Below are 18,998 nucleotides of genomic sequence, written 5' to 3'. Positions count from 1 at the left end.
GCCTACTTTGACTAGGCACAACTTGCACATATGAATTCCTAAGCATGAAACAAAACCAACATGCTATAGAGGGGGTCACCCTCTAATGCCACAACAAGGAATCAAACTCTTGGGCTCATCACATCACATGGAACCAAGCTCTAAACATTGAACAAAACAGAAATATGGCATTCCCAGAAAGTGTTCCAAAGTGGAATCTGAACCCACCATTGGATTCCTGGGATGATTATACCCCAAAAACATATATAATACATAGGCACTTGCATAGAACAATTGGGCACAAACTTGAAAGGAAAAATCTACATGGAATCACATAGAGATGAATAGTGCATCATCACATGTGCTTCTCACTAGACTATCATCTACACATCCACTTGCACACGCTCACCTATCCAATGGTGCACATGAGGGGTAGACCTCATGCTCATGTGCCTTAGCACACCACACACACACACACATGCATCAAGCACAACATATAATAAACTCCTCCATATGCTATTTAGAACACTCCACTAACTACACCCCCATAATGCATTTCTACACCTACACCAACTAGCTTGCACATGTGATCACAAAGGCACACCAAGCCTTGGGCATGTGTGACACTCACACACATGCACACACACACAACAACACAAAGTATGTGGGGGGGGACCTACACACACTCACATACACACACTACTTGCACCATTAGTGCATGAGCTGAGCTCACATGCACAAGAGTATCACACACACCATCAACTAGTGCATTAACCCTGCTTATTAACACACACACACACAAGCATATATGGTAGGTGGCTCACACATACACTTGCCACAATACCTACACATGCATAAACTTCACCTACTCATGCCACATCACACACAAACTAAAACAAAGGAAGTAAATCTACTGGTGGGAGGCACCCAAATATACCACACATGCTGATAGGTTACCACAGCAAAACATAGCCAACAAACAAAAGAAAACAACAAAAAATAAAAGGATCTGGGGGAGGATCGAACCCAGGACTTCTTAGTTCCCCACCAGCAACAACACCACTCTGCTACTGCTTCTCTGCTCGACAGAACAGGGAAGTCAAGCAAGGTAAAATGCTCACTGCGCTACTCTCCCAAAACCAGAATTTAAAAGGGGTGCTGCAGCTGGGACTCGAACCCACACCCTCAACTAACACCACCACGGCACCTACCACTACGCTATGCTACGAAGACTTGACAGAGAGGAGGTATTCTACAAGGTAAACTACCAAGAGTCGCCCTGCTGTGCCTGCACACAGAGACGACGACGGAAGTAACGCCACCGGAGCAGTCTCCTACTACTGTTGCGCGTCGCGGGGATCATCTACCTTACACTACTGCTGCGTGGGAAGCCCCTGAGCCACGACAAGTAGAGCTCACACACACAACACACACATGGAACCGGCCGTTCTCCTCTCTGATCAGAGAAGCACGACAACGAATCCTAGGCCGATCTAACGAGGGGGAAGGGAGGAAGAGAGCTAGGCTCACCCTGGGGAAGAAGAAGAGGGTGATCCGCTCGAGGGGAGAAGCTTGGAGATGATGCGACGCCGATGTGATGCAGACCGAAGCAGGGGACCAGGAACACCGGGAACACGCCGGCGACGAGGAGCTGCTCGTCAGTGTGGTCGCTCCCTGGCCTCATCGATGACGGGAATGGACCGCAGGCGCCTTCCCCGAGCTCCGTGACATGCGTGCCGTCGCTGGAGGCGAGGGACGCACGGTGGACGACGGCGGCGCGTTTCTGCTCTCTCACTGCTACCTAATCTACAGAGAGCTTACCTGGGGAGGAAGAAGGAGATGGAGGGGAAAGTGGCGGCGCAAGGAGGGGGACGCGGAACCCTAGGCCAAGGGGGCACGCACACCGAGGATTATATGGCCGCGGATGGGACGGTGTCGTCATACTCTCTCGCTCTCTCTCTCTCTCTCTCTCTCTGATGCTTTGATGGAAAGCATACACACAGTCGACGCCTTCAGGAGAAAGAAGAAGGAGCGCTTGGGCTGCCGCTAGGAAAGCAGGGAGGAAGTGATGGGCCTCAAGAGGGGGAAGTAGCCCATGTTGGCGCTAGGTAAGGAAAAAAGAAACCCACTGGGGTTTCTTATTTAAACCAACACGAGACAAAGAAATAAATACACAGGCTGAACTGTAGATGCTAAAAATAAAGCAAAAATACCCCTCGTCATAAGGAATTATGACCTTTTTGAATAAAAAGAAAAAGGAATTTTTGGAGCATGTAAATATATATAAAATAGAATTAATGGAACTGTTTTCTGATTATTTGCACCACTAAAACACACCCTCAAAACACTAAAAACATATCATCACATCCACCACAAAACATACTAAAACATGGGCACTTTTGAAATAGGGATGGAGCAAAAGAATCTTGGGCTTGAGATAAAAGAGAGGAAGAAGTTTTAAAACCTAGTTGAAATCCACATAGTGCTCCCTACTAACACATACTCCACTCCACATCATTTCACATATCCAACATCACACCACCACATCATCACATGTCATCACACCACATACACATGATCACAAGGCAACAAACACAAAACATGGATGAATGGAATGGATGCATGCATGCAAAGGAAAACAAAACAAGGTGACATATGAAATAACACATGCATATATCTCTCATGGCACTGACATGATGGACCCACATACAAAAGGTTCCAAATAGGGCAAGTTACACTCTTGGGGCATTACAAACTCTCCCACACTACAAAAATATCTCGCCCCGAGATCTAAGACTGAAAGAACTCTGGGAATTCAGAACAGAGGTGGTCCTCGCATTCCCAAGTAGCCTCTTTATCGGAATGGTGTGACCATTGCACCTTGAGAAATTTGACAGTCTTTTGCGGGTCTAGCGCTCAGTCGCCCCGAGAACCACAAATGGGTGCTCACTATTGGATAGGTCGGGTTGAAGGTCGATGTCTTGAAGATGAACAGTGCGCTCGGTAGTCTTGAAGCACCTCCGGAGCTGAGAGACATGGAACACGTCATGCACATTTGCAAAGTTTGACGGGAGCTCAAGCTGGTACGCAAGGTCGCCTCTCTTGCCAACAATTCGGAAAGGACCCACGAAACGAGGCGCAAGCTTGCCTTTGATGCCAAAGCGCTGCGTACCCATCATATGCGACACCTTGAGATAGACGAAGTCATTGAGCTCATAAGACATGTCACGATGCTTGCTATCATAATAGCTCTTCTGACGGGACTGCGCTGCTCCAAGGTTATCCTGAATGACCCGACACATCTCTTCAGCTTCTTCTATCAAGTCATTCCCAAGAATCTGACCAGTTGAGCGGGGTACGACACTTCCTACCATAGAGAATTTCAAACGGAGCTTTGCCTGAACTAGTTTGATAACTGTTGTTGTACGAGAACTCAGCGAAAGGCAGGCAGTCTTCCCACTTTATGCCAAAAGAGATAACACATGCTCTCAACATATCCTCAAGAACCTGATTGACTCGCTCAACTTGACCACTAGTCTAAGGATGAAAAGTTGTGCTGAAGCGTATCTTCGTGCCCATCGCAGACTGAAAAGAGTCCCAGAACTTGGAAGTGAAGATACTTCCGTGATCCGAAGAGATCATCATAGGCACGCCGTGCAAAGACAGTATCCTGGAAGTGTACAGCTTTGCAAGTTAAGCTGCGGAGATGGATTCCTTGACTGGAAGAAAATGAGCCACTTTACTCAACTTGTCGATGATGACGAAGATGGCATCATTACCCTTCTTGGACTTCGGAAACCCGGTGACGAAATCCATCTCAATATGGTCGAACTTCCACTCGGGAATGGGCAATGGATGCAAAAGACCTGTTGGACGTTGATGCTCTTCTTTCACCCTTCGACATACATCACATTCATTTACGAACTGAGCAATCTCACGCTTCATGCGAGTCCACCAGAAGGTCTGTTTCAAGTCCTGATACATCTTGGAGCTTCCTGGATGTATTGAGAGCAAGGAGTTATGAGCTTCTTCCATGATTACCTTTCTGAGATCACCTTTTGGAACGACAAGACGATCCTCAAAGAACAACGTGTCTCTGGCATCAACACTGAAGCACTTATATTTGGGAAGACCCTTTGCCACGCCAATCTTGACTTTCTTCACCATTGCATCAAAAAGTTGTGCTGCTCGGACCTGATCTACCAAGGTAGGAGAGATCTGAAGATTTGCAAGAAATCCCTAAGGTACTAACTGAAGGTTGAGCTTTCTGAAAGATTCACAAAGGTCACGCTAGAGAGGCTTCAGAATGAGACTGTTGCAATAAGCCTTCCTGCTCAAAGCATCTGCCACGACAGTAGCTTTGCCTGGCGTGTACTCAACACTCGGATTAAAATCTTGGAGCATTTCCACCCAACAAGTTTGCCAGAGATTCAGGTTAGGCTGGGTGAAGATGTACTTGAGACTCTTGTGATCGGTGAACACTTTAACCTTTCGTTCCAACAAGAGGTGTCTCCAAGTCATCAGAGCATGTACCACTGCTACCAGCTCAAGATCATGCACAGGATAATTCTTCTCCGCTGGCTTCAACTGCCTGGAGGTATAAGCAACCACTTTCATCTCTTGCATCAGAACTGCACCAGAATGAAATAACACTTTACTAGGAATATCGTTGACGAGGAGGTTACCCATGATCACATCCGACGAGTTTTCTGCCTCAGCCGCATTCACCATGTTGACTCGAGCAGACCTGGGGTTGAACTTCAGGAGAGCATTGCTTGGAGGTTTGCCTGGAGGAGGAGGCAGAAGACGGAGTTGAGAAGTGCACTTGTTGGCATAGTGACCCTTCTGCCCACACTTGTGACAAGTAACATCTGCTGGCTGACGGTACTGTGTCTAAGTAGGCCCTTGCTTGTGTTGCTGGAATCTTTCCTGAAAAGCTGGGTTGGGTGGGTGGGAAGAACCACGGCCACCTGAATGCTTGAACTGTTGTGTGTGCCGAGGAGGAGGAGGAGACACCCAATACTTCTGTTGCTTCTGAAACACCTGAGTTGAGGAAGACGAATTGGAATCTCTGAAGCGCTTCTTAGAATTCTCCACCCTGAGCAAAGCTATCTCAGCCCTGAGAGCTAAGTTGTAGAACTTATCGAACTCCTCAGGATCGTGCAAAGCGAGAGCTAACTACAAATCTTCTTCCAAGCCACCTCTGAACTGATAAATCTTGCTCTTCTGATCAGGGATATCCTGTAAGGCGTATCGGGATAGCTCGTGGAACTCGACGTTATATTTGTACACGGAGTTACCACCTTGCTTCAAGCGCATGAACTTCTCACGCATTTCCTCCACAAAGCTGGACGGAATGTAGTGGGATCTGAAATCACAGCAGAACTCATCCCAAGTGATCACTCTAGCACCCCTGGAATCCTTCAACCATTGCCACCAGATAGATGCTTGCCCCTTCAGCTGGAATGTTGCAAACTTGACGAAATCCTCAGGACGAACATTGCTACATTCAAAGTGCTTGTTCATGTCACGGATCCAATCCTCAGCATCAAATGGCTGGTCACAGGAAGTGAAAGTCTTCGGCTGATTTGACAGGAACTGACTCAGATTAGCAAACTGATTGCCACCATGCTGGAAATTGCCGTGCTGCTGATTACCCCTCTCTTGCAACAACTATACCAGCATCTGAGTGTTTGCATTTGTAGCAGCCATCACTGATTTTGAAGCCTCTGTAGGAGGAGGCGGCGGAGGAGGAGGATTCTCCGGAGGAGGAGGTGGTGGCGGCGCATCCTCACGGCCTAGATTCTGATGAGTTGGTGGAGCCATCCTGAAGACGGACAACACATTAGCCCATAGAATAAATTGAAGGTAAGCAGAATCAAAAACGACAGGAATATCTGAACAGGAATATTAGCAATTGCACTTTAAGAAAATAGTAAGAATGCTTCCTCAAAGTGACGGTCGACAAAAATTCTGATTAAGACAACTTGCAACCAGTATGAGCTAGAACTGCTCGGAACAAACATATGATCGAGATTTCATCCGATATCTTCGTGGATAAGATCGCATGGGCTCGAATTTATAGTAGCCATCCCGTGCAAGGTTGTGCACACGACTTACGAAGTATCCCCGAGTCGTAGCGAGCTACAAGGACTCTTTAAGACACAACAAGAACCGATGTAAGACGACCGTGAACAAACATACCCACTGAATGTCGAATCCCAACCTCACATCATGCATCTCTAGGAAGATTGTCCTATAAGTTACTACTTGATATCCCACCTATGAATTCTCGAAATATCTGGTCATGCAATCTAGTACACGGATACAAGGAGTAATAATCACACAACTCCTATACTAACCCCTCCACTGTATCACATCCGTCAACACATAACCAGAATCTCGGACCTTCATCTACAACAGACCCTCGTGATCACAATGATACAAAGTATGGCAGTACTCCCGAACAATCTGCACCAGTACTGGGGACATCGGGGTTACCTCGCCACTACTAGTATTGAAGCAATTACGAACATCCTTCGTTCTGAGATACTCAGAAATCTGAATGATGGCGATGTGCACAAGAATCCCCTGGAGCTCAACTCCCCAGAAGAAATCAAGGCAGACAGGAGGCACCAAGACAGAACTCCATCACATCGATATCATATAGATCTCACAAATACCCACGTGATCCTAAAAAAAATTGAGCGAGAAGAGGTGTAGAATTAAGATTTCCTAAGTCGGGAACCTCACCAGAGCGTGCAAGAGGAGAAAAAGGAATCCTACCATCTGATATAACTAAGACTCAAAATATTTTACTAGACTCGACTCGGCCAAGTACAATCACACAAAGGCTCCTATGGTCGTAAGGCTCTGATTACCAACTTGTAACGAGTAAGATGCGGTCCTTTCCGATTTAGGGAACGAGGCCCCAAAATGGAAAGAAGCGCATCTCAGCGTTTCGCAAGCACGATACACATAGCACATACATAATAATAGAATGACAAATAGGGATTCATTGCCATCTCATAAATAATATCAGAGTTTACATCACGCATTTATTTAAACAAGGTAGTTCCGCTACGGACTACATAACATGAGAAATGGCTATGCTACCCTGCATGCTTGCCCACGATCACGACCATGCCTCAGTCTTCTGGATAGTTCACGTACATGCGGTCATTCTCCTCATCGTACAGCCATGCCAGCTGCATGCCATCGGGATCACCTGTGTCGGGTGTACCTGTACCTGTTGGTGTGTTGAAGTAACCTGTGAGCCATGGGGATTCAGCAATCAATGACCTCGGTGCCAGAACTAGTCAAGTTATTAGGTAAGGAAGGTTCAGTGTTTAGGTTGCAGCATCCTAAGACTTATGGTGGCTAGCTTACGTAGAACAAGTATTTGAAGGTGGTCTATACTAGCGGGTGAAGACTAGCTGATCAATAAGTGATCGTGAACACCTACCTACGTCAATCATAACCCCACCATGTTCCCGATCGAAGAGAGGTCTTCGAAGGGGACAGTCATGGTTACGCACACAGTTGGCAATTTTATTAGATTAGGTTCAAGTTTTCTATAACCGGATGTTAACAAATATTCCAAGTTGCCACATAACCACGGGCACGGCTTTCCGAAAGATTAAACACTGCAGGGATGCTCCAACTATTCCATCACAAGCGGTCACGGGCCGCAAAGTAATCCTCTATCACGCATCTCGTGGTCTCGTCGGATTCCTTAGAGGAAAACCTCAACTCTGTGGAGAACCAAAGCTTCACCGGGATTCCTATACGGAAGATATATCGCTAAGGTAAGACAAGACTAGCAGGACCTCCCGATGTGTCGACGACCCTGATAAGAGCCGCGTATCTCACTCTCAGGACATGTCGGATGAGCATAGCGTACAGTGGCCTGATAGACATCTCCCGAGTTGCCCCGGGTTGGCCCCGCACATGACTCTAGTTTGGACCAACACTCATGAGGAGCACTGGCCCGGGTTGTTGATTAATTCCTCGGGGTAGCTATTCCCTATGCAGATTATTATTAAGTGATTAGCAGATTAAAACCAATGTTGGGTCCTGCCGGACTAGTCTTAACACTACACGATTTATCAAGGGGGTCCCCATAACAACCCCGAACGTGTTAGGAGCGATGAGTTATGGAATGAAACACCGGTAGCCGGAAACTATGGTGGCAATAACAGAACAAAACACGTGGCAAAAGGCTAGGCCTTCCGTGATTTACCAAGTATATAGGTGCATTAATTAAATAACTGATTAAATATAATGATATCAAACTCATGTTATCACATGAGACAAATGCACATGCAAGTAGCAACACTAACATTAGGAGCTGAGCAAAGCCTACTTAGCCATTCAATATTTGCTAGGAGGGGATAAGTGTTTGGGTTTCATGGCAATATCAGGAGGCAATTATTTCAGTGGTAGGCATCGAGCATATGACGAAAGAAACGTGAATCTAGCATAACTGGTCTAGAGATGGAATCAAGGTCATACCATCTTGCCTGTGATGTCCTCAGCTTGGAACTGCTCTTGTTCGTACTGCACATACTCTCCCGGATCCACGTACTCGTTCTTCGATCCCGGTGCTACCCAACATAAAAATAGCAACCAATGAACAACAACACGACAAGATGCAACAAGCACATGATCTTTATTCTAGTCACTATCACATGCACCAGAAGAAACTACAAACTTCTGGACATAACTGCACTCTAAGCTATCTTGACATGCATGAGGATGACATGAACAGATTCGTCCCGTGAAAACGATGCAAAAACATATAAAGAACGTTACGGACGGAGCTACGGATCAACCGGAAACAACAAAACAAGAAATGGAGTTCTACGGTTCAAATCCATCACAACACACTCCAATGGCATACTTCTGGTATTCCCAGGTTGCCATATCACAAAACAAACAAGAATGGATGGGGTGGTCCTAGGAATATCACCACACCATCAACTATGCACTCACAAGCATCAAAACATCAAAACTATACATGCTGTCACAAACAGCAACATAGCAGTTTGAGAGCTACATGCAAAGCACCTACAGCCACCCAAATGTGCCAAATAAGATATGTGGCATAAGCTATTCAAAATCTCTACAAGCATGAGCAAAAATATAATATAAAGGAGTTTCACACAGAAAGTTCTACAGCTGCTAACTTGGACAAAAATATCAGTTTTCAGGGACTTAGTGAAAATTCCAGATTCTCACTAGCTGTGTATGCTCTGAAGCATTTTGACAGAACCCAAAACAATGTCTACAGGAATCCAAATGGAATGAAAATTTACAGAGAGCTAGACAAACACAAAATCTACAACTTTCCAGTTAATAGCAAGGGCTGATTCCCAACACAAGAACTCTTACAAGCACAACTACATGACAAGAAAATATAAGCAGATTCTTAGACTTTGTGAAAATCACAGATTTTCACTAAACTGGAATTTTCATCCACATGCCTACTTTGACTAGGCACAACTTGCACATATGAATTCCTAAGCATGAAACAAAACCAACATGCTATAGAGGGGGTCACCCTCTAATGCCACAACAAGGAATCAACCTCTTGGGCTCATCACATCACATGGAACCAAGCTCTAAACATTAAACAAAACAGAAATATGGCATTCCCAGAAAGTGTTCCAAAGTGGAATCTGAACCCACCATTGGATTCCTTGGATTTTATTCGTCCTGCATATGCTAAATTAATTCTAACGACCTCGAAATTAATTGAGCAACTGCAAATAAAACACAAAATAATATAGTATTATGTTGCAACATCCTTTGGTGTAAAAAAATCTTGAAAAAAAATGAGATGTTACAAGGGATCACACGAAATATTATCATTCCCACATACCACTACTATAATTTCCATGCTAGTTGTCTCATTTCTTACGCTATGTCACGGTGCATACCACTATTATGTTCAGCGTACCAAAATTGCCATGAAAAGCCCTAACCCCCTCCACAACCGAGCAAACCCTTATTTGGCTGTGTTATTGCTTGCTCAACCTTCTTATAGTGTTGCTAGTTGCAGGTACAGTTGCTTCCATGTGACAACATGGGTTCATTGATATATCATCATATTATTGCTATTTAATTTAATGCACCTATATACTTGGTAAAAGGTAGAAGGCTTGGCCTTATAGCTTGGTGTTTTGTTCCACCTTGGCCGCCCTAGTTACTTGTGTACCTGTGTTATGTTCCATAATTGAGTGCTCCTAACATGCTTGGAGTTGTTATGGGGACCCCCTGGATTTTTGATTTGGGATAAAACTCGCTTCGCAAGGCCCAACATTGGTACTACAATTGCCTAATAACCAATAAAAAATATAGGGACCCGCCGGCACCTATGGATAATTAATCAACCCCCGGGCCAGTGCTCCTCATGAGCGTTGGTCCAACCCACAACACTGTGCGGGGCTAACCCAGGGCAACTTCGGTGATTTCTATTAGACCAACATACACTAACTTATTCGGTCTTGTCCTGAGAACGAGATACGCGGCTCCTATCGGGTTCTTCGACACGTTAGTCGGCCTTGCTAGATTTGTTTTACCTTTCTAGACTGTCTTGTGCGAGGGATTCCGATGATACTTTGGGCTATCTTGAGGTTGACGTTTCCACTAGGAAGCTGAGGAGATCACGGGTTTTTTCGTGGTCGAGGTTTCCGATGCAGCTTCTGGTAGTTTGTGATGGACTAGTTGGAGCACCCCTCGAGGGTTAAATCTTTCTGAGAGCCATGCCCGCGGTTATGTGGAAACTTGGAAACTTTATTTATCACCTGGTTATAGAAAACCTGAAGTAAACTTAATTAAAACATGCCAATTGTGTGCCTAACCATGACTGTCTCTTCTCGTGAGCTCTGTATCCGAGAGAGGACAAAGTGGGGTTATGTTTGATGTAAGTAGGTGTTGAGGATCACTTCGAGATCATTATTAGTTCACGTCCGTTATGCGCAGATCATCCCCTCTTATTCTTGTACTCGTAAGTTAGCCACTCAAATAAATACTTACTGCTTGCTGCAGCCTCTCCACTTAACCATACCTCGCCAATTAAGCTTTGTTAGTCTAATTATGTCACAGAGTAGGATTCTTTTTAATCCTCTTCTATGCTCTGACGAGGAAATTACGACTTAGGAATTTAACTCTACTCCTCTTCGCACTAATTTTTTTAGGATCACGCGGGTATTTTGGAAACTCTATGATGTCGATGTGACGAAGTTGTGACTTGGTGACTCCTATGTGACTTGATTTCTTCAGGGAAGTTGAGCTCCAGGGGATTCTTGGCACATCGCTATTGTTCATTTTCCTTAGTATCTCAGGATGGAGGATGTTCAAAATTTCTTCAATACTCTTTTTGGCGAGAGGAGTTTGGCATCACCCAGTACTGGGGAGAGCATACAAATGTACTGCCATAATTGGTATCGTTGTGATTACAAGGGTCTGAGGTAGATAATTTTCTGAGATCTGTGGTTATGTGTTGACGGATGTGATACACTGGACGGGTAGTGTTATTGCTCGGAGTTGAGTGATGGAATTTCCTCCTTGTATCCATGGACCCGATTGCATAACCGGAAATTTAGGGAGTTCTCACGTGGGAATTCAAGTAGTTACCTAGGATAATCTTCCAACAGATGGATGATGTGAGGTTGCGGTTCGCCATCTAGTGGATTTGTTTATTCACGGTCTTTCTTACAGAGGACAGTCTCGATATATGTCGTCTGATATGCTCCATCATGCCTTGTAGTTCTCTATGCCTAGGGAGTATATTTGAGCATCATTTCAATATGAAAATCCAATGTATGATTGAGCCCGTGTGAGCCTTACCACGAAAATATCAAATGAAATCTCTGTCATGAATTTTTTTTGTCTTAATTCGCAAGCCTCATCCTTTGTTTTATTGGAGTATGGTAATTTGAGTTTCTTTGATGTCGAGTGGTGATTTCATATATTTTCCAAGTGGCGTTCTCATATTTCCATGGGAGTGCTAATCATTTTTCTCAATCAACTGTCATGCAATTCTTTCAACCTGAGAGCTTCTCTTCAAGTTAAATCAATCTTCTCCATTATTTGCAAGATCCATCCTTGTATATCTTTCCGGAGTTTGTTTCTTGAATCCCAAGTTATCTTTGTTTTTCCCCACCCTCCCGCGCTTTTCTTCGATGATTCAGTTTTCATCCAATAGCTTTCTTTTCGTTAATTCTTTCGCTATCTTATCTTCCATATCATATCCGGTGATTCATTGTGAAGATTCTTAAGTTCTAAGTTCATCATTCTTCATTATTGTTTTCTTCTCCGGTGGATTCAGTTACAACATTCGGTGTTCATCATATTCTTTTCATTTATTCAATTTTTTCCGATAATGAAAATTCTCATCCAATCCTGTCTTGTTTAGTTATCTCTTTTGTTCTATCCGGAGTGTTGAAGATGTCTCGCAAGAGTCGTCTTTCCGATCAAATCCTTCAATTATTTAGAGGTTCTCACCTCGACAAGTTTTGATTTGTACCGGTGAATCTCTTTTTCTAAGGAATCTTTCAACGGCGTGCTTTTTATTGGGCCCATAACCTACAGGTTTTCCAACGATCTTACCTCGCTCTTCTAATCTTTTCCAGAGATCTCAATTCTTTTCAAGTGTGACGTAAGTATGGATTCCATGAGTCATATTCCTTCTCCAAGACCGCTTCGAATTATTTTTCATCATTGGCTCAAACTTCCTTATTCATTATTCCGAAGTGTCTTAGTAATTCTTGATGGTGATTCTCGCATCATTCTTTGTATGAAGCCCGAAGAAGTGTTTCCGTTAAATCTTGTCCATTCTTGTGAAGATTTGTCATTTCACCTTCATGATATCCTATCAATTGTTTCCAATCATGAGAAATCCCTCCCATATCTATCTGATGCATTTCAGTATTGTTTTCCTTACTCGATCCTCAGAAGGCCATCATTTCAGAAGATTTCTTCATTCTCAGCTTTCAGCTTTCGTTCTCAATTCTTATCAATTGTTGTTCCTTCGTTCATATCTCAATTATTCCGCTGCTTCCTTCAAGTTTCTGCTAGGCAGATTGTAGTCTCTTCGTTGTCATGTATCTCCATTCATTCTTGGTATCCTCATTCATTTGTGAATTCTGACTGGTGGCTTGTTCAAGCATTCTCTAATCGAATCATGCTCTCTTGTCCTCATGTAGCCTAGTTCATATGTATTATCCCCTTTTCTTACCAGTGTTTCTTCCAAGACTTTTTCAAGTTTTTGCCCTATCTCTCTCTTCAATTCTTTTCAAGAAGAATAAGTGGTATGCAAATCCGGGCTTGTCATCAATTTAACTTGATGAAGGATAAACATAACATAATTCTTATTCTTGTTCCTCTAGGTGATTGCAATCCTTCTTTCCTCGAGTTGTTCATGATATGAAGTTTTTGATTCTAAGTTGTTCATCTCTTCTTTTCCGGAGTCTCAAGTTTTCTCAAGTATGTCGTCGTGAAGCTTCATATAAATCTTTGCAACGTCATAACCTTATTCTTTTCAACCTTCAATTCTTTTCTATAATCCTTTCATCCCGTAGTTCTTCCAAGGGTACTTCATGGTGGTTCTTCGAGAATGTAATTCATTCTCAAGGTGTTCTTCAAGATTCATATTGGAGAACCTCAAGTATTCTTTATCTTGCATTTAAAAGAGCAATTCTTCCTTCATTTTTTCCTTGAGGTGGTGTTATAGCATTCTTGGTTCATGAGGAGTCTTGAAGACAATTTGTTTTAAGAATGATATATTTAAACCCATCTTTTTCTTCCGTTGAGTTAACTTGCAGAATATTTCACCTAAAGCGTTTTCTAAGGATTGTTGCTATCATGGTGATTATTGTTGATCCAAGTTCTCAATGTGTCCTCTTGGTGTAAGATGTTTTGCATATCTTGTTGCTTCCAAGCAATCTTTGCTTCCGTTAGTGGCTGATTGTCATCTCGTAAGTGAGATGTTTTCTATAATCCCACAACAAGCTTTTCTCTTGTGTTAATTTTCCAATGACTTCGTTCAGTCCTCCTTTGTAAGGATTCTTTTCAAGTTCATTTATGAAGGAAATTGTCATTTTCTTCTCCGTCAAATGATCTAGTTCCCATTTTTTGTTCTAGAGGCATTATGATGTTGCTCTCTTTCAATCAATCATCTCGTCTTATCAAGATCATGTTCTTCCCTTCTTTGTCCATTGAACCAGAGTGTTGTTAATTTTTTTGAGTTATTCCATCTTATCAAGTTTTGCCTCTCTTTCCTACCAAAGTGTTGCCGAAATTTATTTTGAATTCTTGTGTGTTCCTCATGTCATTCTTCATCTCTTTGCAACTTCCAAGGATCGTTGGTTTCACTCATTTTTCAAAGATGCAACTAAGTTTTACCTCTTTCTTACCTCTTCACCTTCCCCCTTTCATTCTTAGATCTCGGGTCAAGATCTATTGTTAGTGTAGGAGAGTTGTAATATCCCGGAACCGACGCTCGAGAAGATTCCCATTCTACTTCATTGTCGTCGTGTGAATTATATACTTGTCGGATTCATCATTTCATCGTGTGCGTCATCCACATTATATCAGAACTTCGTAGCCATCATTTTTTAAAAACTTGCATCTGTTATTAGTTGTCGGTTCTCTCCGTCTTGTCGTTGACCATTTCGACACGAGCCACACAAGCATCGTTTTTTTAAGTTTGTATAAAACTTTCTCAAATTGGGTTGAAACTTGGCGTGCTGTCTTATTTTACTGTAGGTAGGCCGCTTGCCAAATTTCTTCAATCGGAGGTCATTTGATACCTGAACCATTAAACCTATAGCGACACTATAGCCGATTTATTTGTTGGACGTTTCAGTATCTAAAATTCATGTCTCGGGCCACAAAAATCTCTGTCTCTTCCCCAACCCCATCTACACAACCCACTGAGCCTACCCCAACCCCGCTGCTTTCGGACCATCAGATCGAGATCAAACGGTCCGAAAACACACAAAAACCCTAACCCTAGACCCCTTTCCTATTTAATCAACCTCCCCGTGCCTAATTAGGGAACCCTAGCCCTCCACCTAGGAATCCACGCTTAGCCAATCCTCTACCGCCACCACCCACAACTTCTCCTTTTCCTACCTCGCGCCAGGCCCACCGGAGCCCATCCAAGCCGCGTGAGCCCGCTCCCGCAGCCAACCGCAATCTCTCGTGCCCGTAGTCAGCCGTCGCCGTCCCGAGCACCGGCCACACCCAGCCTTCCACGCCCCGGCCGAGCTCCCCCACGGTCTGCCTCCTCTCCTTTGACTTGGGCCAAGCCCACTTGGTGAGCTACCCAAACCCCACTATCATACGCCCATGAGCATGATTTAGTATACAACGCCCGCAGTTTTGGCCCATATCATTTTTCTCTCCAATGCTACGAATTTCCTAATTACCCTGGACATTTAATAATTACAGAATAATGCCTGATTTTAAAATGCTAATAATTATTTAACCGTGCATTAGATTAAAATAACTTAGATATGTAAAATGGCGAGACTATCGTGTAGATTACTAATATACCACTTTTATGCATGTTAAAAGTATTTAAACATGGTGTTTCCATTGTTTTGTGTGATGCCATATTAAAATGATTTAATTCATAGCAAAATAACCATGCATCGGATTTAAAATCTTTATACATGAAAAATGCTTAGAATTTTGTGTAGTTTCACAATATCTAACTTTAACTCATGTTTAAAATATTTAACTTGCTATTTTCATTTAATTTGCATAAGGCCATGTGAAAAATGGTTTGTCTCATAATTAATTAACTGTAGCTCCGATTAAAATGATCCACATATGTAAGTTGTCTAGAAAAATGTGTAGAATAACATGGTGGCATTTTTTTGCTGTTTCAAAACTCTTAAATTATGATATAGGCAGAGCAGTACCGAATCTTAATTACATATGGGGACTTTCCAAAATTGTTATTCGTTGTCCAGCTTCATTTAAACTTGCCTAGAATTTTATGTAGCTCCATGATATCTTGTTGCATCCATTGTTAACATGTTTGTGGTTGTCGTTGCATGAATTTTGAATCCATGTCATATCATCTTGTGTTGGTCATATCTTTTAAATCGTAGCTCCATTTTATATGATCTATATATGTAAATTGACTAGAATGACTTGTAGAATCACATGGTGCACTTTATTTTTCTGTTTAATAAATAAAAAACATGTTTAGTTCAGATCTAGCACAATTTTTAAATTAACATATGGGATCATTTCGGAAGTGCTATATGTTGTTTCTGACATCATTTAAAGTACCTAGATAGTGTAGTTTATTTATGCTTCAGCTCTTGCCCTGTTTAACAACATTTAACATTGTCGTGTACCTAAATGAGAGTGAACTAAATAATTCAAATATGGAGTTTCATCAGTATGCAACGAGTTGCATATTGAGCTTCATTTAATGTGTAGTAAAACTTGTTGTGCTTTGTCGTGTATTGCATAATTAAATGTACATGCATCATAATTGCGTGCACATCATGTCAGGAATATGTTGTGGTGTTTATCATGTGTTGATTGTTGTTTTCAGATTGCTTCTTCTCGATAGAGTTCCGCAAGCGTGTCGGACTGTGAGGATCCGTTCGACTACGTTGGTTCCTCTACTTCACGGATTCTTTCTTCTTATAAGCTGGATCACAAGCAAGATGATCCTAGATACCACTACTATCATGACCATAATAGTTGTCTCGTTTCTTACGCTATGTCTCGCTGCCTACCACTGTTATGTTCGGCCTGCCAAAATTGCCATGAAAATCCTCTAACCCCCTCCACAACCCTGGAAACCCTTGTTTGGCTATCTTACCACTTGCTCAGCCTTCTTATAGCATTGCTAGTTGCAGATGCAATTACTTCCATGTGACAACATGGGTTGCTTGATATATCACCATATTATTGCTATTTAATTTAATGCACCTATATACTTGGTAAAAGGTGGAAGACTTGCCTTCTTGCTCGGTGTTTTGTTCCACCTTGGCCGCCCTAGTTACTTGTGTACCGGTGTTATGTTCCATAATTGAACGCTCCTAACATGCTTGGGGTTGTTATGGGGACCCCCTGGATTTTTGATTTGGGATAAAACTCGCCTGGCAAGTCCCAACATTGGTACTACATTTGCCTAATAACCAATAAAAAATATAGGGACCCGCCGACACCTATGGATAATTAATCAACCCCGGGCCAGTGCTCCTTATGAGTGTTCGTCCAACCCACTACACTGTGCGGGGCCAACCCAGGGCAACTTTGGTGATTTCTATTAGACCACCATGCACTAGCTTATCCGGCCGTGTCCTGAGAACGAGATATGCGGCTCCTAGCGGGTTCATCGACACGTGAGGCGGCCTTGCTAGATTTGTTTTACCTTTCTAGATTTTTGTTTTTGGATGAACCTCGTGTGGAAAGGCCCAAGATTGGTACTACATTTGCCTAGTAACTAATAAAAAGCATAGGGAACCACTCTTTCACACCGTGTGTTTGTACCACTTTGTCACATTATGTTTTGGAAAATTTGGACCCAATTAAAAGTTTTTGAGTGATTGTGATGAGTGATCTGATTGCAACTTCCTTTTGTGCCTAATTGCATTTGAATTCACCAAGACTAATTTCTTTCAAAAAAAACTCCTATCCTTGGCCCCAAACCTTTGCCCAATGATCATGCCATGTGTATAGGACCAGACTATTCTTAATAAAATATTATTTCAACAATAGGCATTTATTTATTTTAAGCTTCAAAACCCCTCAATTAGGATTTACACTACAAGTCCTTAATTTAGGAGGAATGTTTTACCCCAAAGGTTTTTCTTGGATTCTATTATTAAAATAACTTCCCAAAAGCACAAAATAATTATTTCAAAAGTTACTTTTCTATTTTATTTAAATACCCTATTTTGAGGCCAGAATGGTATTTCATAGGGAAAAAAATATTTTCCTACCCTAAATTTTTTTGAGAAAATTTAGGGAAACTCAGAGGACATATATGTTCCATATATGTGAGTTTCAACACATGGTCATGTTTAAAATAATGGGCAAAACCCCTCAAAATACTTTCTGCCTATTGTAAGTTGTTGAAGTATTTCCAAAGGAAATATTCTCAATAAATCCTAGGAAACTTCTAGCATGTCCCACATGTTATATGAGATGACCCTGCAAAGTTTCATCCCCATCCAAGTTGATTTGGTTCACCCCCAAATAAGGACGCCACACCAAAACACTTCCTATCCAGAACCAAGTTGGGACAACTCTACATTGCTAAGTATGCTCAACTGCTCTCTAACTTTGCAGGAGTGATCCAACCCCCAAATAAGGACGCCACACCAATTTGTGCGTTTGTGGGACCTGTTTACTCACCTTGGTTCATAGAAACCCGATTCTGCCAATTTCTAGGGTTTTCCATGTCTACATTATCAACCTTGCTCAAATGAGCTCAAACTTGGTGAATCCTACTATTTTTACCCATCATTTAATCCTGTTAATTCTCAACACATTTTGTGAGGTTTAACTTTCTCAAAATAGCATGAAACACCTTCTGGTGATTTAGTAAAACAACTACTTTCACCCCTTCTACTTTCTTTATTCACTCTAAACTTTTATCACACGTTTGTGGGTTAGACCCACATCTGCAGCCGAGAGCCGCATCTATAATGCAATGGGAGAAAGACAAAATCCTTATTCCTTTTCTGGTTCATCACTGGCAGAGACTGCTGATAACTCACAAGTATAGGGGATCACAACAGTTTTCGAGGGTAGAGTATTCAACCCAAATTTATTGATTCGACACATGGGGAAGCCAAAGAATATTCTCTAGTATTAGCAGTTGAGTTGTCAATTCAACCACACCTGAAAGACTTAGTATCTGCAGCAAAGTATCAGTAGCGAGGTAGTGTGATAACAATAGTAGCAACAGTAACCAGTAGCAGCAAAGTGACAACAGTAGCAGCAATGTAACAGTAGTAGCAACAGAGTAATAGTAG

The sequence above is a fragment of the Hordeum vulgare genome, chromosome 7H (genome assembly GCF_904849725.1).
Source record: "Hordeum vulgare subsp. vulgare chromosome 7H, MorexV3_pseudomolecules_assembly, whole genome shotgun sequence".
Classification (NCBI taxonomy): Eukaryota; Viridiplantae; Streptophyta; class Magnoliopsida; order Poales; family Poaceae; genus Hordeum; species Hordeum vulgare.
Note: the sequence above shows the minus strand (reverse complement) of the source record.